The following is a 23,273-nucleotide window of genomic DNA, read 5'->3' as shown; positions in this document are numbered from 1 at the left end:
AATGATGTGACAGCTGTCATAGATTTGGTTTGTTCCTAGCTCAAAGGTGGGGCAGGCAGACGGAGGTAGAGTAACGATGAGAAAAACCAGGTGAGTAAAAACGGGGGAGTCTGAAGAATCAGGGTTCAGGAAGGAAGGCGGCTTCACGACCTCAGCAAAGAGTTGATGATGCTTTATTCCAACGCTGGCATTTCGTGGTCGACAGGCTCCATCGCTCTGTATGTCTCTTTTCTCTCCTTCTAGCTGCTGGCCACTTTCTCTGGGTCTCTGTTCTCGTCCTGGGAAACAGAGAACCCGACTCAGTCTATCTTCTCGGGTCACGTGTGTTCAGTCTGACCCAACCAGCTCTGGCCTGGGCAGTCACAGAGCAGCAGGACGGTCCCCCAGCCTCCTGGGAACAGGGCTGTGGACGTGACCACAGTGCCTACGGGAGGGACTCTGGGAATGGTTAGCCCCGCTACGCGTGTCTTTTTCAGTTGCTTGGTGGGTGGAGTCCCAGAGCCGGCTGCATCGGCTGGTGAGAATGGCAGTGACATAGATCATCAGGAATCTTGAAATTTCGGAGCCCGTTGTTAAACACAGCCATGATTAAAACTTAAATTGCACAAATTCACAAGAAAATAAATTGTATTAAAAAAACAAAGGCAGGGGAGCCTGGGTGGCTCAGTCGGTGAAGCGTCCGACTTTGGCTCAGGTCACGGTCTCGCGGTTCGTGGGTTCGAGCCCCGCGTCGGGCTCTGTGCCGACAACTCAGAACCCAGAACCTACTTCGGATTCTGTGTCTCCCTCTCCCTCTGCCCCTCCCCTGCTTGCCCTCTGTCTGTCTCTCTCAAAAATAAATAAACATTAAAAACATAATAAAAAAATTTTTTTTAAATCCTCAGAGCTCCATCAGTGACCACCTTTGCCAACCCGCTAGGAAATGTGCAATAATCTGTATTATCTTCCTGTACGCATTTTCTGAAAGTTCTAACTTCCTCAAATATTTGGTCTTAGTTTTTGCACCCTGAGTGGCCTGTAAATCACTTTGATTTCTTTTTAGGAAGAGGAAAACTAGGGACAGGCGAGGCACCGCCTTCCCGAGGGAGGGCATGGCCGGGGCCTTGGGAACCCCAAAGGAAGGAAAAAACACCCTCCCGCGGGACATGGTCGAGGTGAAAACGTACATACAGACAGCCGAAGAATCTGGCTGGATGCTCAGATTGTGTCCATACCAGCAAGGCTCTGGTTCGTCACTTCTTTTCTTTTTGGTTTCCAACCTCAGGGTAAGAGGGTGAGTCAATAGCGCCTTCTCAGTTCAGGGCACACTTTGGCGAGGGACCCGCGCAATTGCGAGGGACCCGCGCAAGGTGCTTCTGTGGTTCCTGGGAACCCATTCTGGGTCCTCCCTTTCTGTTCTCCCACACTCAACAATTCTGATGTATTTAGTGTCCCTTTCCTTGTTCACCTGTACATCAGGCCTCTTGGGCTGTCCCGACAAGGGACCGCAGACCCGGGGGCTGTAACCACACAGATGTATGTTCTCCCGGTTCTGGAGGCCAGGGTCTGGGATCGGGGTTTGGCTGGGCTGGTGTCTTCTGAGGCCTCTCTCCTTCGTGTGGGGATGCCTGTCTCCTCACTCAGTCCTCATACGGTCTTCCTCCCGTACGTGTCTGTGTTCTAATCTCCTCTTCTTACGAGGGCGCAAGATGGATTGGATCGAGGCCCACCCCGATGACCTCATTTTTAACTCAATTACCTTCTTAAAGACCCTGTCTCCACAGTCGATCACATTCTGAGATAGTAGGGGTCAGGACTCCGCCACGCGGATTTTGGGGAAACGCAGTTCCACCCATAACAACGTGAATCGCCGACAAAAGTCTATTTTTGCTTTGGGTGCATTTTTTAAAAGTAAAGTTGGGCATCTTTTCATGTTTTTATAGTCTTGTATGTTATTGTGTTGTTGTTGTTGCTTTTTTCTCCCAGGATATGTGTTTCTGTCTCTATTCCTTTTTGCTCCTGAGTTGTGGATCTTTCTTTCAAACTGATTTGTTGGAGCTATTTTAAATCTATGTTCTGGATGCTGCTTCATTGTCTGAATGTAGCCTGAAGATATCTTCTTCCAGCCTGTTGCAAACATCATGAGTGTGTAGCTCAATGAATCCCCCCATTTTTATCGAGGTATAATCGACAAATAAAATTGGGACGCCTGGGTGGCTCAGTCGGTTAAGTGCCCAGCTCTTGGTTTTGGCTCAGGGCATGATCTCAGGGTTTGTGAGTTCGAGCCCTGAGTTGGGCTCTGCACTGACAGCACAGAGCCCGCTCGGGATTCTCTCTCCTTCTCTCTGCCCCTCCCTTGCGCTCTCTCTGTCTCTCTCAAAAATAAGTAAATAAACGTTTAAAAATTGTATATATTTAAGACGTACAACGTGATGTTTTGACATGTCTATGCATTGTGGAAAAAAGTCACCACAACCAAGCCAATTAACAGGCCTATCATGTCCCGTAAGTTACCTTTTTTGGGTGGGGTGGAGGTGAGAACATTTAAGAGTTTTTTTGTCTTAGCAACTTTCTTTTTTTTTTTTAATTTTTTTTTTTCAATGTTTATTTATTTTTGGGACAGAGAGAGACAGAGCATGAACGGGGGAGGGGCAGAGAGAGAGGGAGACACAGAATCGGAAACAGGCTCCAGGCTCTGAGCCATCAGCCCAGAGCCTGACGCGGGGCTCGAACTCACGGACTGCGAGATCGTGACCTGGCTGAAGTCGGACGCTTAACCGACTGCGCCACCCAGGCGCCCCTGTCTTAGCAACTTTCAAGCACACAATACATTATTGTTACTTAATATCACTATGCTGCACATAGATCTCTGAACCTTGTTCATCCTGCATAACCAAGACTTTGTACCCTTTGACCAACATCTGCCCCCCCCGACCCGCCCCCCATCGCCCACCCTCTAGTCCCTGGAAACCGCCATTTCACTCTTTGCCTCTGTGAATTTGACTGTTTCAAATCCCACATATAAGTGAGCTCATGTCAACGAATGCTTATGAAGTAAACACTCACGTGATGCGTACCAGGTCAATAAGAACATTTTCTGGCCCCAGAGCTCCTTTATGTGGGTCCCCTCAAATGCTGTTCTCTTCTCGGTTCCCAAAGGTAACTGCATCTTGATTTTCAAAACCGTAAGATTAGTTTGCCTGTTTTTTTTTTTATTAAAAAAATTTTTTTAATGCTTATTTACCTTTGAGGGAGAGAGAGAGAGAGAGAGAGAGCACAAGCAGGGGAGGGGCAGAGACAGAGGGAGATACAGAGTCGGAAGCAGGCTCCAGGCTCTGAGCCATCAGCACAAAGCCGGACGCGGGGCTTGAACTCATGAACCGACAGATCATGACCTGAACAGAAGTCGGACGCTTAACCGACTGAGCCACCCAGACGCCCCTAGTTTTGTCAATATTTTTAATTTTTCTTGTTCTGCTGGGTGTCCAGTGATGGCTCACTGTGGCTTTCACTGCCTTTTCCCAGATGACTAACGAGGATAAAAACTTATTTAGGCTTATTGGTCATTTGGAGGGGTTTTGTTCAGGGCTTGTTAAAATTCTTGCCTTCTTTCTTTTGGCTTGTCTTTTTCTTATGAATTTGTAGGAACACTTTCTATTTTCTGGATACAAACCCTTTGTCAGTTGTGTGTCTCACAAATATTCTATTGCACTCGGAGGTTTGTGTTTTGAACCTCATAATGATGTCATGTGTTGAGCAGAAGCTCCTGATTAAAACACAGCATAATTTATCGACTTTTGCCTTTATGATCAATAGTTCTTGGTTCCTGTTTAATACATCTTTGCAATCGCAAGATCGTGAACATAGTCTGTGTGTTTTCTTCTGGAAATTTTATTGCTTATCGTTAACATGTAGAATTCCAGTCCTTGAGATTAAAGGGGTGGAGCAGGAATCGATTCATTATGCTCTCGATGAATAGCTAACTGACCCAGCACATTTAGTGAGAGACTGCCATTTCCCTATTGCTCTGTAGTGCTCTTTGCCATAAATTGTCTTTTTAATGTGTTTGTTTTTGGAGTCTATTTGGCTCCATTTTTCTAGGTATCTTTGACTCCATATCGGTTAGTAGCGTCTTCCTCCAACTTTGTCCTTAGTCTTCAAGATTATCTTGCCTATTCTGCCCTTCATATTTACATATATATCTAAGAATACACTTGCCAGTTTACACACACACACACACACACACACACACACACACACACAATATTAGACCTGCAAGTGTGATGGTGTTGAATCTAGAGATCAGTTTGAATTAAACCAGCATCATTGTAACATCGAGCCTTTTAATACAGGAACATGGTATATCTCTCCAATAATTTAGGTTTCATTCAATTTTTCTCATCAATATTAAGAGCTTGTTTTTTAAAGGCCTTACACATCTTTGATAAGGTATTTGATAATTTTCGATGTTACTGAAAAAGGCTTTTAGATTTAAGTTTCTAATTGTTGATATGAAGAAATAAAACTGGTTGATAAATGCTGACCTTTTCTCTGTGACTTTGATATATTTGCTTATTGTGATGTTTAACCTAGCTTTTCCAAATGACGTCATGTTGTCAGCAAGCAATGAAAGTTCTTTATCTTCCTTTCCAATCCTTATGTCTTTTTGTCCCCTTGACTAACTGCCCTGCTTGGGACCACCAGTGTGATGTGAGCAGAAGGCATGCTAGCTGGCTTCCTTGTCTGGTTCCTGGTCCAAAGGAGAAGGTTTCAATACTTTACCTTTAACCCTGAGGCTGAGAAGGGTTTCTTTTCTTTTTCCTTTCCTTTCCTGTCCTTTTTCCTTTCCTTTCCTTTCCTTTCCTTTCCTTTCCTTTCCTTTCCTTTCTCTTCTTTTCTTCTTTTGTGTGTAGTCATTATCAAATTAAGGTGGTTCCCTTTACCGTCAGGTTGATGCCAACTTTTAACATCAGGAGTGTTGAATTTTGTCAAACATTCCTGCTGCCTCTTTCAAGATGATCATCTGGTGATGATGCTCTTTTATTCTTGTTTATGCAGAAAGATGCCGTGATGTGTTTAAAATACATTCCTGGACTACACTTAACTTGGTCACGATTATTATTCTTTTGAAAACCACCAGATTTGATTTGAAAATAAAAGATTTTTATAAAGTATTTTCCTATCTGTGTGCTTGAGTGGGACCTACCTGTAATGTTCATCCTTCATCATGTCCTTGTTGGGCTTTAATATCAAGCTTATGCTGGAACCATAAATGAATTTTCCTATTTTCTGGAAGTTTTTGTGAAAGAGCAGTATTATTTCTTCCTTTAAATGTTTGGGAGGATTCACTGGTGGCACCATCTGAGAATAAGTTTTCTTTGTGGTTGGACTAGAGAACTATTGACTATTAACTATAACTGTATCATCTGTTTTGGGGATAGTTTTTTTCTCTGTCTACAAATTTCAGTTTCTTTCAAAATTTTAAAATAGGTGCACCTGGGTGGTTTAGTCGGTTAAGTGTCCGACTTTGGCTCAGGTCATGATCTCTTGATTAGCGAGTTTGAGCCCCACATTGGGCTCTGCCCTGACAGTGCGGAGCCTGCTTTGGATTCTCTCTCTCCCTCTCTCTCTGCCCTCCCCCGATTGTGTGGTCTCTCTCTCTCTCTCCCTCTTTCAAAATAAATAAATATACTTTGAAAACATTTTTAAAAATAAAGTGACATAAAGCAAAAGTAAGACTGTCCACTTCTCAACAGAAATGACCTAGACGACAATGGATAATCTTGAAAGCACTGAGATATGATCATTAGCAACCCGGAATTCTACGCACACAGTTTACGGGCAGATTAGATACCGTGAGGAGGGAATTAGCACACAGATAATAAGTGATTGAAAATATGAAAAAGCGTTTTAAGAAACCCAAAGGACACGGTGTAACAGTGTAAGTGTACTCTGTTCACATACGATAAATAACCCCAAAGAGCAAAGACAAAAAAAAAAAAAAAAGATATTTTCAGATTAACGAGCTCTGGGAGACAAGATGGTAGGTGGACTTGTACTCAGGGAAAGGTAACTGGTATCCTTAAACTGTTAATGATGTGAAGGGTTTGGTCTCCCAACGGAGAGGATGCTTTGCTTGTTTGTTGCTTCTGGAAGTCCGCTGGGCTTCAGGTCACTTGGTCACCTGTCACCTCTGCTGGTTGGAGCGCGTTGCTGGCTGTCAGTCCTCGTGTGGGCTGGTCTGTTTCCTGTTCACCTTTCTCGCTGGGATGCGGTCTTCAGCGCCCCATGAAAGCTTGGTGTGTTTATATTGTTGTGTCCACAAGACCCATTTTATTCTCCAGACAAAGGCAGGAGAGACCACTGAGAGCTCTTACTGAAAAAGGGGGGGTCCCTCAGTCTATCCTTTTGGAAAAAAGCAAATGTAACCTGAATGCTGGGGTCCCTCTTTGGTGACGTTCTTTCTCTGGATCCTCCCTCACACAAATATTTTCTATGTTTTGCTCAACGTTGTTAGTCTTACTAAATGGGATGCTTGGCCTACAACAATCTAATCAAAACATGGCAGAAAATAAACTCTGGGAGTGTGTTTTAATTTGTTTAAACATACGTAAATGATAGGTAATCTATGTAACTTTAATATGTGTAAATTCTAATATAAAATGTCACAAGTGAGATAGTAAATATGATGTGTAGCTCATATACATTTCATTGTGTTTCTTAGTTTTCACTAAGAAGTGTTTTTGAGGGGCGCCTGGGTGGCTCAGTTGGTTGAGCGTCCGACTTCGGCTCCCGCCATGATCTCATGGTTTGTGAGTTCGAGCCCCATGACGGGCTCTATGCTGACAGCACGGAGCCTGCTTGGGATCCTCTGTCGCCCTCTCTCTCTGCCCCTCCCCTGCTTGCGTGCTTTCTCTCTCAAAAATAAAACATAAACATTAAAAAAAAGAAAGCAATTTGTTCATATCCTTTTGCCGTTCTGTTGTTTATGGCCCTGTTTTCCTGGTAGATTTGTAAGAATTTGTAAATGTCCAGCCCTTGTCAGTTTTAGACACTACAATTCTGTGATCTAATAACTTCGTCCATTGTATCCTTCCTCGCACAGAAATCTTTACGTTTAGTGCCCAGAAATTTATTACCTTTGCCATGTAACTTCCCCTCTGGAGTTTTGTTTCACAGATGCTCTCCTAACCCAAGTCCCCAAAACATTCTGCTACATCTTCTTCTAGTTACTTTATAATTTTACCTGTCACAGTTGGTTTTCAACCCAAGGAGAGCCCACTTTCAGATGTGGTTTGGTGTAGGCATCCAATCTGATTCTTGTTCATAGAGTGAGTCAGTTTTCCCAAGAAGTCTGTTAACTGATGTGCTCTTTCTTCTCGGACATGTGCATTAATGAGCTTTAAATTCCCACAAGGCGCTGTTTCCTGAGCTCTCTCTTGTCTCTTCTGTGTTTGACTATTCTTGGGCTGATGCTGCTTTCCTATGACCTTGAAGTATGTCTTAATATCTGGTGAGGGAAATCCTCTGTTTCCTTGTTTGTAAGGTTGACTTCCATGTTGGTGGCCTTTTATGTGTTCACAGAATTTTTAGTAAGTTTCCGAGTTTCTAAAAAAATGGGATTGGACTGAAGTTTTGATTGGGGTTGTATTGCATTTATGTAATAGCTAAGTGATAACTGGCATCTTCATAATATTCAACCATCTCTCCCTTAATGTGTGGCTTCTGCATGTATTCAGCTCATCTAGGACGTTCGTCATGATTCAGAGGCTTCACGACAGAAATCTTCTATGTTACTCGTTAAGCTCATTTCTAAATTAAGCTAATTTCTAGGGGCGCCTGTGTGGCTCAGTTGGGTGAATGTCCAACTCTTGATTTTGGCTCAGATCATGATCTCAGAGTTCGTGAATTTGAGCCCCGCATCGGGGCTCCACATTGATAGTGTGGAGACTGCTCTCTTTCTCTCTCTCAAACTAAGTAAATAAACAAAAAAAAAAAAATAATAAAAAATTAAATTAAGCTAATTTCTAAATTTCTAACTACTTAAGAAGGTGTTGCTCTTGTGGGAGGGTAATTACTTTAATGACACATTTTGTTGTTATTGCTGATGTAGAGAAATGTTATTTTTTTAAATGTTTATTTATTTTTGGGAGACAGAGAGGGAGCTGGAGAGGGGCAGAGAGAGAGAGAGGAAGCAGAAGATCCAAAGCAGGCTCAGCACTGCCAATGCAGAGCCCGACGCGGGGCTCGAACTCATGAACCGTGAGATCATGACCCAAGCCGAAGCCGGTCGCTTAGCCAACTGAGCCATCCAGGCGCCCAAGAAATACCGCCAGAGATTGATCTCAGGACCCCAAACTTGATGAATAATAGTTTTTAGCTTTACTATTTTGTGGAGCCGATCAGCTTTTCCAGGTAAGTCATTGTCCCCTCTGTAAATGACAATGGTTTTATCTCTTCCTCTTTACTTCTTATTCCCTTTATTAATTTTCTTTCCTTTCACCAGTGGCCAGGACTTCCGACAGTACCGTGAGCATTCCCAGCAATAATGGGCCTTCTTATCTTGTCACTAATCTTAAAAGGAATGTGTCTAAAGTCTCTCCATCAGGGGGCATTCACTTTCGAATGCCCCCGTCTGTCTGCTGCTCTAAACAGTAAAGCTTCTCCACCAGTCACGGAGCATTGATTGCAGGTGGTTGGTATAAAACTGTGTCACATGACGGAAGCTCGCCTCTTCCCTCAGTTTGCTAGGGACTTTTTTTTTTTTCATTATTAGCTACTGAGTAGGACAAAATACTTTTTCTCTGTCAGTTGAGATAACCACGAAGGCTACCAAGAAGGCTTTTCCTTCTTTAATCTGTTACTGTTCCACGTTGCTGTCGGAAGCTGATTCTCCAGCTACGTTGAATGGCTGAGTTGGGTGGCATTTTTCCTTCAGCAGAGACTCAGACGTGCAGTTGGGTGAACCATCTAAACTCATTTTATTTTATTCTTTTCCAGGGTGGCAGCATTAAGCCCATGCTCGGAAGGGGGGTCTTTAGGATGGGTTTATAGTCCGATCTGGAAAAAATGCTCTTGAAATTGTCTTAACAACGGTCATTTATGCTGTTACTGTTCTACGTTCCTGTCGGGCCCCCAGTGGGCGATAAGTAATGTTTATTTATTTTTGAGAGAGAGAGACAGGCAGAATGTGAGCAAGAAGGGCAGAGAGAGAGGGAGACACAAAATCCGAAGCAGGTTCCAGGCTCTGAGCTGTTGGCACAGAGCCCGATGCAGGGCTCGAACCCATGAACTGTGAGATCATGGCCTGAGCCGAAATCAGATGCTGTCCGACTGTCTGAGCCACCCAGGAGCCCCACGACAGTCTTTTTTTTTTTTTTTTAAAGCTGCACCCTTGCCACTCTGGAAAACAGTATGGAGCTTCCTCAAAAAGTTGAAAATAGAACTACCTTACAACCCAGCAATTGCACTACTAGGCATTTATCCACGGGATATGGGTGTGCTGTTTCGAAGGGACACATGCACCCCCATGTTTGTAGCAGCACTATCAACAATAGCCAAAGTATGGAAAGAGCCCAAATGTCCATCGATGGATGAATGGATAAAGAAGATGTGGTATATAGATACAATGGAGTATTACTCGGCAATCAAAAAGAATGAAATCTTGCCATTGGCAACTACGTGGATGGAACCGGAGGGTATTCTGCTAAGTGAAATTAGTCAGTCAGAGAAAGACAAAAATCAGATGACTTCACTCCTATGAAGAATTTAAGATACAATACAGAAGAACATAAGGGAAGGGAAGCCAAAATACTATAAAAACAGGGAGGGGGACAAAACCTAAGAGACTTTTCAATACGGAGGACAAACAGAGGGTTACTAGAGGGGTTGTGGGAGAGGCACGGGCGAAACGGGTAAGGGGCATTAAGAAACCTATTCCTGAAATCATTGTTGCACTGTATGAAAACTAACTTGGATGTAAATTAAAAAAAAAAAAAAAACAAAAAACAACAAACCTGAACCCTTATCTTTATATCCCAGAGCCTTTTAGCAATTATACTTACCACTGATATGAGAAAAAGGAAAGAAGGGAAATAATTAGGAGTGTCCATGCAAAGTGTCCCCTCAGCCTCTCTTGGTCATGGCGCTACGTCCAAAAGATGTGGCTCCTAAAGTGAATCTTTGTGCTTATTTCTAGTTTCTCTGAACCTGCTTTGCAAACCATTTCTCAAAAACACCCTGGCTGGTGCTGCACGGCCACCAGGATTGTGAGGTGGGGTCTCTCTTCACAGCAGCTAACATCTCAGCTGGGATGGGGTGGCTGCCCCCCCGAAACCAGCCCGAGAAGGAGCTAGAAGTCAATTGCTGGCTTCTGAGATGTTTTAGGTCTCCTACAAGACGAAATGTAATCTAAAAAGCAACGCAAAGACACAAACTCTCTGTCCAGTGTTCAGTACATCAATGCCATTTCTTGTTGTCACGGGCCTGTTGTCAAAGCCAAGCGTCCGGCTCTTAAGAAGCCATTGTATTTAACTGTGTTCCCATTTTTAATTATCCTTTGTCGCAACGTCTCATAAATACCCAGTTGCATTATTACGCAGGCTGAAGGCTGGAGGGTCACCCCATTTGTCTCCTGAGAGGCATCCTTCACTTCCGGCGGAGGGCCGGTCTCCGGCTCAGTTGTGGAAGGAGGGGGTCTCGCCCCCCCCCCAACCCCACGTCTGGCGGGAAGCCTTCTTCTGTCACATTTTTTCCTGCTGTGGTTTTTGTGGTTTTTTTTTCAAAGACGGCAGAAATGTTCAGCCATCCCCTTTCCTCTTGCTCTGAAAACCCACGATGATCTCCTCAAGGACTGGCAGTGTGTGAAATCTGTCTTTGAAAAGCACTGTGTGTTGTGAAATGCTTAGAGCCACGTCTGGAAAGATCCTTCTGGAACTTCTGCGGTCAGGCGCCCGGAAAAGTGACTGTTCGTTCCTTCGGCATGATTTCCCTGCGGCTGCTTATCACCGGTGGGCGTGCACACAGCTCCGTGGGTCCTGGTGGCTTTGGGAGGGGGTCGGGCACCGGCCACCGAGAGCCCTTCAGGGACCCGCTGGCCTGGACACATCATTTCGTTCTCCAGGCCCTTGACTTCATCCATAACAGGAAGCTGGATTCAGTGAAATCCAGGTTCAGCTTCTTTCCTTCATCCTGCTGATAGTTTGCCGGGTGTGGGACCCACCGGCCCACAGAGGAGGCCCGTGGCCCGCACCCACTGCCTGTGACAGGCACCTCGTGGTCACTCCCGAAGGGAGAAGCCGGGGCTTTGGGAAACCGGATTCAGGTCACAGCAGTGCGTCCCATGTAAATCCTTCTCCCGAGAGGCCATTCTGAGGTGATCCCGAGAAAGTTCTGGAAGAGCATTCTTCAATGTGGCAGAACAACTTTTAGAGATGGAAACTGAGGCTGTTCTCCCTGCCCCTCCTCCCTCCCCACTTGTCCCTTCCAGGCGGAGGCAGCCGTGTGGCCTCAGGACCTCAGACCAGGTTTGGGGCAAGGCTCTGGTTTCCAGACCCCTCGGCAGTTCTGGAAGTTGAGGGTAGGCGTCCTCACGTGAAGTGGCACCGTGTGCCTCTGGGGAAGTGTGGGGAGAGGACCGTCCTGACCAGGGACCATTCCAGGAGCCTGGGGAGAAGGGATGTGGAGGTCTCCGGGCCGCTAGCTGGGAGGTGGGGCTGGGCTTGCGTTGGTGGCCCAGACGTGGCCGACTTCAGAGGGCGGGCTGTTAGGGTGCACAGGGCGCAAGGGTGCTGAGCCAGAGTTTGGCAGAGAGGACGCCCGAGGCCCGGACAGGTACAGGGCACAGTGAGGATGACCGATAGGACGTCGGCTTGTCCCAGGGCTGCGGTCCTCAGGCCCCTGGCGTGGCCCCAGTGCTGTCACCCTCAGGAAGTGAAAGCCATTTTTCTGCACACCTGAATGTGTGGCCTGCAATCTGCTTCTCTCACGGCAACTTGCAGAAGCCCAGAAGATTGACGCAGGTTTAGATTAGCAAATCCCATGGAAAATTCTGAGGCTAGTAAGTGCAGAGATAGGCAGGGGAGCGTGTGAGCCACGGGGGCCCTGTGGTAAAGTGTGGAGCACGGGGGACGGGAGGAGGCGGAACGACACCAGAAAGGCAGGGAAGGAGGGGACTACAGTGCCCTTGTAAGAAATAACTGTTAGGGCGGGTAAAACCCAGAAACGTCCTTGATGGAGACGTTGAGCTACTTCCGGAGGAGTTCCTACAAGCTCCCTGCCTCCCAGCAGCCTGGAGACAAGCAGGGGGCCAAGGGGAAGGGAGGGGTGGGGAGAGAGAGCAGGAGGGTGGAGGGTGGAGGGACCCACAGGGAGGCTGTCACCTTCATCAGTGCATCCCTGCTGGTGCAGGGAGGGCTCCGTGGTCTCAGCAGAAGCACATCTCTGTGGTGAACTTAAGTCAGGTGTGGGACAGGCGGTGGGGCACGGGGTGGAGTGTGGTCCACGGAGCCAGACTGTCCGGGCTCACACAGCACCCCATCTCCCCAGGGGCTGGTGACATAATTTCTCCGTGACTCAGTCTCCTCACTTTTAAAAAGGAAGCGATGAGTCATAGTCATGGCGGTGAATTTTATGTGTCAGCCTGGCTGGGCCATGAGGCCCAGAGAGTTGGTCACACAGTATTCTGCTTGCTTCTGTGTGGGTGTGTTTTTGGATGAGGTTTACGTTTAAGTTGATGGGCTTTGAATAAAACAGATTGCCCTCCATAAACGTGGGTGGGCCTCATCCAATCAGTTGAAGGCCTTAGTAGGACAAAGACTGATTCTGCCAGTAGGTGGCCTTTGGACCTGAACGGTAGTGCTTCCGTGAGTTAGTCGGCTGGAACCATCAGAGACCCATCAGATTTGAGACTCACCACGATTCCACAATCATGGGAAGCAATTCTTTAAAATAAAATTCCCTCTCCCTCTCCCCTCCCCCCACCATATATATACCTCCTGTTGGTTCTATTAATATGGAGGATGCTGTGACTACAACAGTGCCTGTGACAGTGCTGTGAGTCTGGGACACTCGGGGAAAAAGTACAGTGATGGGCCAGTTAAAATAACCCTCAGAGAGCTAAAGCCCAGATTGGCGGTTGCCGGGGGCTGGGGGCAAGGGGAACTGGGAACGATTATTTAATCGTTATTTAAACGATTATTTAATCCCTTTTGGGGTGATGAAACGTGTCGGAACTCGATCGAGGTGGTGGTCTCACAAGACGGTGAAGGTACTCGATCTCACCGAATGATTAAATGGTTAATTCTGCATTGTGTGAAATTTCACTCCAGCTTAGTAAAAACGATTCCGTGTTTGGGGAAAAACAAAACAAAGCCATAGCCTAGTTTTCAAAAGCCAAAGCCCTAGCCAAGTGTGGCTCGTGTGAGAAAGATAATATTTGTCTTAGGACTTGCCTTCCGTTGAATCGTGTCCCCGAAATAGATGTTGAAGCCCAGCCCCCAGCACCTTGAGCCCCTAGCACTATGAGCGTATTTGGAAATAGGGGCTTTGCGGATGATTAAGTTAAGACGAGGTCATTGGGATGGGCTCTAATGGTGGCTGGCGTCCTTATAAAAAGGGGGAATGTGGACCCGGAGACAGATGCGTACAAAGGGCAGCTGACCTGAAGACACGGGGAGGATGTGTCTACAAGTCAAGGATACCCGAGGCCATGAGGGGCTTGGACCAGATGCCCCCTCACAGCCTCAGAAAGAAGCAGCCCCATCGACACCGTGATCTTGGACTTCGGGGCGCGGAACTGTGCGACGCTAAATTCCTGTTGTGAAGCCACTCAGCTCGGGGTGCTTTGTTAGGGGGGCCCCTGGACACTAACACAGCACTAGTGGCCTCTTGATGCCTGTGCTGGCCCCTGGCCAGGCCTGCCAGTCCCCGGGAGACTCCATTCCCAGAAGGGCAGAGGAATGGCATCTTCCACCCCCTTGAGGGCGGCATCTGGAGACTTGCTTCTGACCAACAGCACGTGGCCCAGGGGAGGGGGATGGCACCTTCATAATTAGGTTACGTGAAACGGTGACCTCCATTCTGCTGGCGGACCCGCCACCCCTCTCCAGGCTGCACACGCTGATGACGCATGCTGTCACGTTGCAGACGTGCAGTGGGAACTGAGGGCCACCCCCCAAGGACAGCCAGAGAGGAACTGAATCCTTCCAACAACCACGTGCTCTTGGAAGCTGACCCTTCCCCAGTCTGCTGGTAGCTGCTAACACCTGGCCAGTGCCTGAATTCCTGCCCGTCAGGCACCCTGAGCAGAAGGCAGGAAGACCCCACAAGGCCGGGCTCAGATTTCCGACCTACAGAAACCAGGAGAAGGGAGGCGTCTCAAACCACTAAGCTTTGGGGTCATTTGTTATGCAGCAGTATGTGGCCTATACACATTCCTTATAGCCTCTCGATTTTCCTATCAACGTGTTCTAGATAGATATCCCCCCTCTAACGGTGTTCTGTTTCTCTAATCTCCATCAACATGTCATGTGATTCAGGGGACAGCTGGCTCTTCCGCTTCTCTCTTCTCTCCCGGGCACCTCCCCTCCTGTGACTCGTGATCAAACGAGGCATGAGGTCATCCTATGTGAAGAAAGGACACTGAGGTTCAGAACGCATAAGAGAAGCACAGGAGATCAGAATTAGAAGGAATTAACGCTCCTCCAGTCCCACTTTTTCATCATCGTGTAAAGAGACACGAATGGATTTTTCCTATCCCACAAACTAGTGGTTGTGCTGGTATGAAATGCCCGGTTTCTGGATTCTGGTGCAGCCTGCTTTCAGTTGCCAAGTAGAAGAAGAGGGAGCCTTTGTCAGGACGAGGTCCTGATTTGAAAGCCCATGTGGGGGCTTAGGCAGGGGCAGCAGCCTGGAGGGAGGCTGGCAGTCTGGGTCTTGTCCCGAGCTGTGCTCGCTTGACATCATGTCAGCTGGAGGAAGCCTGAACAGCTGTGTTACAGGACAGGCCATCGCCATCGACTCCATCCACCCTTCCTAGACAGGCTGCTGGTTCAAGGGAATTCAGCTCAGAGACCGTGTTCAACCACCAAAGACCCATCACTGCCAGGGGCAGTCTTTTTCCGTCCGGGATATCTGCAGCTTTATTTGTTTTTTTTTATTTTATGGATTTTACTGAATGTTCCTAATGCTTCCACAAAAATCCACTCTCCCACACCCCATGGATTTGGTTTCCTTTTTCCTGTGACCCTAACATGTTATGCAAGCAGATTATTGTGGAGAAGTATAAGAAAGAACCATGGGGGCACCGGGGCGGCTCAGTCGGTTGGGCGTCTGACATGGGCTCGGGTCAAAAAATTGCAGTTGGTGAGTTCGAGCCCCGCGTCGGGCTCTGTGCTGACAGCTCAGAGCCTGGAGCCTGCTTCGGATCCTGTGTCTCCCTCTCTCTCTCTCTGCCCCTCCCCCACTCATGCTCTGCCTGCCTGTCTGTCTCTCTCTCTCAAAAATAAAGAAAGAAAGAAAGAAAGAAAGAACCAGATGCAGGTGACCTAAGTCTCTGCTTTGCATGGGACTCTGAACATTGGAAGCTGAAAGGTAGTAATAAGGGGTGTGTAAGGGGGTGGTGTTAATTACCTGGGTGTTTCTGGTCTCAGAGCCATTCTTAGTAAAAGCCTGGTTTAGTTTGCCTTCGGGTTTGGACTGTGGGTCAGGGCAGGAGTTGTGACATATTCCCGCGTCACCAGCCTGTGAGGCCAGTTCACATCAGGCTCGTGCTGTTGCCCAAACTGGAAAGCCTTCGAGCTTCCACGCGGCCACTCATTCATTGGTTCTTTCGGAAAATACTTATCGAGTGGAAGGGATAGATGCGACAGTGCGCACGACGAGACAAGTCTTCTGGCCTCGCGAAGACAGACGTTCACTACACTACAACACGCTGCAGACACAGGCCACGTGCTGCAGGGAAGTCTCCAGTCCGGGGACAGTGCGTGGACTGAACTATGGAGGGAAGAAAGGATTTGGCAGGCAGAAGGCAAAGGGAAGGGTATTTCTGGCAGTGGGAGGAGCATGTGCAAAGGCCCGGTGGGAGGAGAGAAGCCAGTAAGTATATAAGGATGAGAGTTGGCTATTTTTTTAGAGTGGGGGTGGGGGTAGTGTGTCTGCACACCCACCTGGGATAAAGGAGGACCCCGCTGGGAATTCTGTAGAGGCTTCTGGTTAGAAGTGGCAGGCTTGGGGCGCCTGGGTGGCTCGGTCGTTTCAGCGTCCGACTTCGGCTCAGCTCATGATCTCACAGTTTGTGAGTTCAAGCCCCGCGTCCGGCTCTGTGCTGACAGCTCAGAGCCTGAAGCCTGCTTCCCATTCTGTGTCTCCCTCTCTCTCCGGCCCTCCCCTGCTCAAGCTCTCTCTCTCTCTCTCTCTCTTTCAAATGAACATGAACAAAAGGATATAGACCCACAAAGACAGCATGAAAGAAGGGAGGGGAGCAGGGGAACCTGTGCCAGGGACACGAGGGAGGCAATCCTGCCTCCCCCACAGCCCCAAAGGCCCCGCGGCACGGTTTTCCTGCAGGGCGCTCAGACTCCAGGCTGGCCACCCACGTGACCCCGGCCACCTCCCCGGAGGACATCAGGAGAAATTACTCTGTGCCCGGAGCAGCCGGAGAGGAACCCTTACCGCTCAGGTTAGGGCTCCAACACAAACGCGGAGTTTCCCCAAAGATACGGCCCAGGCGGTCCCCCGACAGTGAAGGCTCACCCTGTGGGACCCCGACACCAAGAGCATCCCCGCCCGTCTCCCACCCACACAGACTTTCCCAACCCACTTTTCAGGGCCTGGCTCTGGGATATCAACCGATTGCCAAAGATGATCAGAGAGCCTGTGGAAACAGCTGTGTGGCATCTGGGGAATTTCAGACGAAGGCGGTGCCTGGCACCACCCCCAGGGCCCGACCTCCTGGCTCTGGGGTGGGGTCCGCACAGTGTGTTTCGTTTGTTTCTCCATCTTCTCTTTGTTTCTGTTGTGAATGAGTTGCTTTTAAGCCCTCCAAATGATTCAGTGTTGGGGAGGGACTGACAACAGCTGGTAGGGTAGGGATTAGGGGTCAGAACACCCGGATTTGAGCCCTGGCCCCAGCAGTCAGCAGCTGTGTGCATGTATGTGCACACACGTGTGCGTGTGCGTGTATGTGTGTGCATGTGTGTGTGCACGTGCACAGGTATGTGTATGTATATGCATATGCACCCAGGGCTGGCAAAAACACAGATTGCTGGACTCCACCCCAGGGGTTCAAATGCAGAATCCACCAGGCATCCATGTCTCCGACAAGTTCCTCAGGGCTGCTGTCGCTGCTGGACTGGGGACCACCCTGGTTGTGGGTTCAGAACCAGAACTGCTGAGTCCAAGCCCCGGTTTTTCCCTTCACTGGCTGTGCGATCTTCGTAGTGTTACTTAAATTCCCTCAGCTTTATTTCCTGTGTATATACAATTAGCATCTCAACGCACGCGCCCCTCTGAAGGTGCCACTGGGAGAGGGGAGGAGGGAGGTCGCAGGGGACCCGCGGAAGGCTCCTTGCTGTTGGTGGACTCTCTCAACCTCTCAGCTTCCTTACAGCCCAGCCCGGGTCAAGTGAGGCCGATGCAACCCTGGAAACTTCACAGGGAGGCTGTAGAAAGTGAGCTGAAACCTACAAAGCTTTGCAATTGACACTGTGCCCCTGCAAGTGTGAGCCACTGCAGATTCTGTTATTACTGCAGAAAAGCTGCAGCAATCTCAGTAGGCACTTAATTCACTTAAAAAAATTTTGTTTTTACATTACTTATTTTTAAGAGAGTATTTTAAGAGTATGAGCAGGGGAGGGACAGAGAGAGAGGGAGAGAGAATCCCAAGCACGCTCCATGCACCGTCATTGCAGAGCCACCTGTGGGGCACGATCCCAAGACCCTGGGATTATGACCTGATTAAAAGTTGGACGCTTAACTGACTGAGCCACTAAGCCCCCCCCCCCCCCCCGCCAGGCCCATTTTAAAGATCGCGCAAATTCTCATCAAAGCGTTTTGCACTGAAAATCACTATCTGGCAAAACACGCATGTTTGCAAGAAAAAAAAAAGAAAAATGCACAAGTTTTAAAAGATGTGTTATTACAGTGGGCTCTTGGACTTAAAATTAAAAATTAATTATCTGACATCTCAGCTTAGCAGCATGTATTGTCCCACATTCCCTTTCAGGGTGCAGGATCATCTAGCACTCCTCCCACTGATGGGGCCCCGGAATGCTTAACTCACAATATGAAATTCTGGGTCAAAATTTACAGCATTCTCGGAGAGAAAATTTGCACTTTCTGATGAAGCCGTCAGAGTTTCCTCCACAGTACCCAGATATCTGAGTTCTTCGGCAGGTATCCCCGGGGCCAGGCTCGGCAGCAGAAACTGGCGCTACCTGGCCGCACCCTCAAGGGTCTGGGGGCTGCAGGCAGGGAGAGGAGCCGGCCTCGCAAAGTGGGGAGAAGCAGACTGTGGTGGAGACCCAGGACTCCCAGAGTCAGGTTGGGTCTGGGAAGGCCCCCCAAAGGAGGTGGGGAGATGGAAGGGTGGAGTGCAGGCAGCCGCCAGGAGCAGAAGGCACCTGCTGTGCCCCAGGAAGGGACGATACTGTATCCGGGCAAGACAATGAGTTCTCGGATGCTGGTGAAATTTCCCCTCTAATTAATGCTGTCGCCTGACGTCGTGTGACAATTTACAGCCGTGTCCTCTGTTTTCACCCTCCAGGCCCCCTCCCCATGCTGGCTTACGGGCACACGGTTTTCCCCATCACTGCAAACACAGCCGACCAGTTGAAGTTCTTGTCATTGATCCCGTCTTTCAGGCTGCTCTCAGTTGGTTTAATTACAAATTTAAGGACGGTGTCAGTTCCTCGGTGGCTATAATTGATTTCAGCCCTGCCGCCTCGTTGGTGGCTCCTGCGTTCCAACCACACGATAAATCTTGCTGCATCCAAATCTTCACCCACACACCTTCTGTGGCCTTGACCTTGGTGATGTAGTACAGCGACCGAGGGAGAGAACCCCCCACCTGGGCTTGAATCTTGGCTTTGCCACATCCCGGTGGAGTGACTGTGGGTGAATCATTCCATCTCCCTGGGATTCATTTCCCCATCTGTGAAATGAGAACGGCACTATCTACCGCACAGGGTTGCTGTGATTGACGAGAATTAGTAGATCAGTGCTTAGAAATACGCCCAGCATCTTGGAAAAATAGATTGGTACTTAATTACGTGTTCTTATTTACCTTTCCATCTATTATACCAAGCTCATAATGAAGGATGCACTGCGGGTTAAAGCCCTTTGTCTGCTTGCCTGTTGGACCTTTGATTTTTTAAACAGTAAATATTTTTTTTAATATTTATTTTTGAGAGACAGAGGGTGAACAGGGGAGAGGCGGAGAGGGAGACACAGAATCCTTAGCAGGCTCCAGGCTCTGAGCTGTCAGCACAGAGCCCGACGTGGGACTCGAACCCACAAATTGTGAGCTCATGACCTGAGCTGAAGTCAGATGCTTAACCGACTGAGCCACCCAGGCGCCCCAGAACTTTAATTGTTTTTATTCAATTTTCATGACCTCTTTATGGAGTTTAGATATTTTCTGGGAATATTCTTATCTCAACCTGCCCTCATTTATATAATTTAAGCATTTTTTTTTATTACTAAACTTTTGGAACGTCTGTTTTGTGATTTTAAAAATTACATCTGAGTTCATAAGTTAATCCTGCATTCAAAATCTAATATTACGTTACCCTTTTTAAGGCATGGTTTGATTTATTATTATAATTTACAATTTGATTTCAATATATAGTGTTTTATTTTCCAACTCAGTTACTGTTAACTTTATTTCATTTTTGATACATAAGTATTAATCAGGAGAACACTTAAATACGTTGGAGGGAATGGAGTTTCTCTGGTTTAAATACAAATGGCTAATATTAGATATTATATTGGGGTCATAAACGTGGACTGCAAGATTTCCACTTCAAAATTTATTGAGAATTTCTTTATGACCTTGGGAAAAATGCAATCACTTCCCGTAAATATTATTTTGCATCTTGAAAACAACTAATACTGTTATGCTGCTTTACAGGTTACGAAACCCTTCAGTATCTCTCGTGATCCCCCGGCAACCCTCCGAGGTGGTCGCTATTGTCTCAATTCGGACAACGGTGAGTTACCGTCTCATCTGATAGCTGCACTTCCGTCTACTCCCTTGAACATCTAATAAATTTCCCTTTGCATATTTGGTTGCCACACTGTTCAGCACATGCAATAAAAGGGAAATTTATTGAGCAACTCCCGAGGCACATTATCGCATGAGTGCTTTCACGTATAGTCCATCCATTCCGCGGCTACCCCCTGGGGTTGCTGGTGGTACTTCTGCCATTAAGTACAAAGAAAATGGTGCAAAGAGAGACTGGAGCCCCCATACTCCCCTGCACTCATTAAAAATGACGAGCTTTTCCACAATGCACTTTCTTAATAGATCTCCACTTTATATCAATATTAGACGTCTGCCTTCTCTTTGCTTTCCCGCTGTCTCCCTCTCATCACCTCTCGTCATCTTCTCGTGGGTCTGTCGGCTGTTTGTTTTCTGGCTCTTAATCTAATCTTACTGGAACCTCTTCTTTTTAATATGGGGAGCCAGGTCCATTGCTATACACGTTCTTATTTTCCTATACAAACGAGCCCTAGAATGGAGCAGAATGCAGATCTCCAGGGCCTGGGGGATGGGGGTGGGGAAGACGCCGGTCAAAGGGTATAAACTTCCAGTTAGAAGGTAAGTTCTGTGCTCACAGGTGCGGCGTGCTGGCTGCAGTTCACGATCCCGGATATGTACTTGAAGTTGCTACGAGACTGGATCTTCAGTGTTCTCATGACCGCCCCCCCCCCCCCCCCAAAAATAGTAGTTATGTGAGGTGATGTAGGTGTTCACAAAGCTTCTGTGGCAATCATTTTCCAGTTCGTGTATCAAATCATCACGTTATGCACCGCATGCTTATACAATGCCGTATGTCTGTCAACTGTATCTCAACAAAGCGGGGGGAAAATAAAAATACACACGTAAAATAAAACACACTGCAGCATTCCGTCGATCCTCTGACAAAACCTCATTGTCGAGTTATTGGAAAATACTATAAATCAGCAACGATCCCTCTGGCCATATAGAATCATTCTAACATTTTTGTGTTAATCATACATATGTATATAATTATAAATATGTATTAAACATAAATATACAAATACACATAATTGATAGGCTGACTATACTTCTATGCCTTTTTTTCTCACTTAACATTGCCCTCATGAGCAATTTCACGTGCCCCTGGAAACAGATTTTGATGACCACATAAAGGGATGAGTTATCATTTCTCAATCATTTCCACCCTTTGACTTATTTATGTTTCCCATTTCTGCTTTTATAGATAAAGCTGAAATAAACAACCTTGAGTTTGAAGCCTTTAGTGCATGTCTGATGGGAGACCCCTTGACAGATTCCTGGAAGCGGGATTAGACAAAGATTGGGAATATTCTCCAGGTGCCGCCGGCATATTACCTAATCACTTTTCAAAAAAATGCACCAGTTTACGATCCCCATTCTCTGTGCGTGAGGAAGCCCCCTTCCCCCCGGCCCCTCCCCAGCTCCTACACACAGGGTCTGGGTATGTCCTAATAGTTTGCTGCCATCGGCAAAATGGCACCAAGTTCCAAACCAGGGAGCCCCAAGGTCCAGGATCAACTCTGGCTCTGCCGCGTAAAAGCCGCTGGTCACGTAACCACTCAGAGCCTCAGAGCTTTATTCTCACGATGGGCACAATTTACCACACGCATACACACACACACACACACAGTTGTTTCCATCCCCGGCGAAGGGCAGGCGGAGGGAAGGTTTAAGATACGTCTGGTGATAGCCTCTCAGCCTCCACAGCAGGTCTGGTTAACTTTGAAGACGGTGCTCCTCACTGGGTCCCACAGACACCGGGAGAACATGAGCAGACTTTTGGGGGGGTCCTTGAAGATCACAAAATCTCGAAAACTGCCTTTGTAAAATACGGTCGTGTTAGAGGATAAAAATACTGATGGTCTCCCAACAAGGTTGAGTGACGGCGAGGCTACTGTGCATATAAAGCAGGACGCGCAGGAACAGCAGGAACATGCTAAGAACAGGGGCCCCAGCTGCTGAGCCTCGCTGCGCTCCAGATTCCGCCACCACCTCCTCTTTCCACGACGATCCGGTGCGCGACACCCACTAGACCCACAGAAACCGAGGCCCAGCGTGAGGGGCACCGCAGCTCCAGCAGGATAAGGGGGCCGAGCTGCTTGCCTCTAGAGACAGCTTTGCCCTCCCCGCCCCCGCATGATGTCCAGACCCCATTTTCCACTAAGTGGGGATGAAGAGAAGGTTCCGGCCCCAACTTCGCTTTCGCTGTAAACGGCCCCGCGTTGCTCAGAGTGTGGTGGGCATGAGATCTCTGCAGATCCGGGGTCGGGGCCGTGGGGCAGCTCTGGCTACTGAGCAGAAAAGCGTCCGGGGACAGGGAATGGGGCGTCCCCCCGAACCGGAATGGGAAACGGGGCGCAGAGACGCCCGACGGCTCGGAGACCACAGCCGCCGCCGCCGCTGCTGAGGACCCCACACGGCGGATGGCCACGGCCAACCTGGGTCCGCAAGGCAGCTGGGTCCACCCCCCACATCGAGGGTCCGCAGCGCTGCTTCCTGCCTCACGAACTCCCAACTTCCGAGTCCACGGATGGGCCGTAGGCCCCATTGGTGGAGCCTGGTCACATGATCACACCCTACTTCGAGGAATGCTGGGAAAGAGAGGATGCGAGGAGCGCTGGGAATGAAAAGAACAGGCATTTCCGGTGAAGCACCGACCCTTCCGGTTCTGCTTGCGCCCAAGATGCGCTGAGCGCTCCGTTCCTGAAATGCGGGTGCAGGTGTTGGATTCTGGGACGCCACAAAGGAATGGCCAGTCTTTACTCCGCTTGATGAGCGTCTTTAAAACCTATCACCCAGCGTGATCCGAAATGTTCAGGGGGACATAAAGTCTTTAACTTTCAAACGATCCAGCAGAGAGGGAGAGAGAGAGAGAGAGAGAGACTGAGAAGAAGAGACAGAGGGAAGGAGGGTTGCATTCTTCGCAAGCGTGAATTCAGTCCCGCCGAGGGCTTGCAGTCGGCCACGGTGGGGGATGGACGCCACACACGTTGGCAAACCTTTTCCCCCAGGCAGCTGGTTTGTTAAGCTTTTT

This window comes from Puma concolor, chromosome C1 (genome assembly GCF_028749965.1).
Source record: "Puma concolor isolate L17-30 chromosome C1, mPumCon1.1.hap2, whole genome shotgun sequence".
Classification (NCBI taxonomy): Eukaryota; Metazoa; Chordata; class Mammalia; order Carnivora; family Felidae; genus Puma; species Puma concolor.
The sequence above is the reverse complement of the archived record's forward strand: the minus strand, read 5'-3'. Positions refer to the sequence as shown.